This window comes from Danio rerio, chromosome 17, assembly GCF_049306965.1.
Source record: "Danio rerio strain Tuebingen ecotype United States chromosome 17, GRCz12tu, whole genome shotgun sequence".
Lineage (NCBI taxonomy): Eukaryota > Metazoa > Chordata > Actinopteri > Cypriniformes > Danionidae > Danio > Danio rerio.
In genome coordinates, this window is record NC_133192.1 from 31893403 (window position 1) to 31895322 (window position 1920).

A 1920-nucleotide genomic window follows, 5' to 3' on the forward strand; every position below is an offset into this window, starting at 1 on the left:
TATGTGTATTCTAACACCTTTTGACTTGAAAATGTTAACTTAAAAACTCCCATTACACTTATGTTTGGCTCCTCAATCATACATTCAATTAAAATTTTTTTTACATGAAACATTTCTGTGTTAATTGTTATTTCAGTAATAAAAAAAATAGTTTCTGTTGCTACATTCTTGTCAGCTCTGTTATCAGTTATAGAAGGCATGACAATCTTTTAGGCTCTGATAGAATAAGCAAATCACTTGATCCAAGTGATTTCACTTTGGCAGCCATTTATTCTTCTCTTAACTTGTTCAAAATGTTTAGGGTATAGCTGTGGCTCTGTTATTATGATATTTTAGTGAGTTGTTCATTCATTTAAAAAAACAATAATAAAAAGAAAATACAACAAAAATAATCAGCTTTAGACATGCTGTGTGTTATCTGACTTGATATTAGCATATTGAGCTAAAGCCCAAAATACACTAACTGACAAAAGTCTTGTTGTCTATGCAAGTTTTAGGAACAGCAAATAATAACTTGACTTCTAGTTGATCATTTGGTATTAAAAGTGGCTTATATGAAAGGAAAACGCCTCTAGATTACGCTTATTTTACCAAAATAAAATATGATCATTTTGACAATGTAGATTTTTAATTATTTAATTAGGACAGTGAGGTCTGACTTTTATTACACAAAAAAAACTTGTCACTTAACAGAAATAATGTACAGTATAGAATATAAAGTCATAGGGTCAGGCCAGAATCACGGTGGCAGGCCAGACAGATCTTCACGCCACCGGAAAAAGCCCCGGTGCTTGCTATGGCCAGTCCGCCCCTGGTTAGAAGTAAATGTCAACTCTGCTATTGCCAACTCTGTAAGCAGTTTGGAAAGTTTAACAATAAGTTTACAATTAACAACCGAATTGCACATTCCCTATGACATAAGCTTTTTGCAACAGAGGTTCATGGATGGGATAGTACTGTCAAGAAGACCTGCAATGAATTATAGCAGCACTGCATACTTCAGCAGATGTGAATGTGTGTAGGTGTCCATTTGTGTTGGCCACTTTCATTTTCAGCGATTCAACTACACAATTCAATATCTGTAGACGTACAGTTGAGTAAATAGATGTACACACTACACAGTCATGTTTATGGCATCTTCTCTGAAGCATGTGGAAACGGGGACTCATGTTGCAAGTGTACATTCTGGCTATCTGTGGTGAGCTAAGGATCAGTCTCACCGCACAACCGGCCCCTCTTAAAAATCCCATGTGACATGATCTGACGCTTCCCTGGAACTGTAACATGTACACTTAAAAATAACATTAAGTATTATCACACTCTCAGCTGTTGCAGCCTAAATGAGTTCATGTCTTTTTAAAAACTTCATCTTTTAATAATTATTTAATTCTGCTGTGGTAAAATGCATGCAACTTGACAGAGATTCGGTTACAATTATTTTTTTTAAATCAAAAGTGCATTATTATTTGTCATATAAACATACCATCACAAAAGTACTTGCATTATTATTATTTTTAAATTTGTTACAATGTTACATTTTTATTTCTGTGCAAAGTATGCACAACTAAAGCAAAAACATTAATTTTTACCATCTACAATGTAACATAATTTTACAAAATACACTTCAGATGTTGTCGACATGACATTTGCATAACATCCGCATGATAACACCTACAGTATCTCATTAGCACCTACAGTATCTCATTAGCATCAGTTTGTTGTGTTGGTGTGCACACATGAATGGGGTTGATCTATCGATTATGTGTACATGTTTATGTTTGCGTATTACAGCCTATTAATATGCTGATTGTGTGAAAGTTGTAGTGATATCCCCTCTCTCGGGGAGGGCCTGAGCTCTTCATGCCAGACCTCTCATGTTTCGCCTGTGGACACCATTCCAAGAACACACTTGGTAAAATT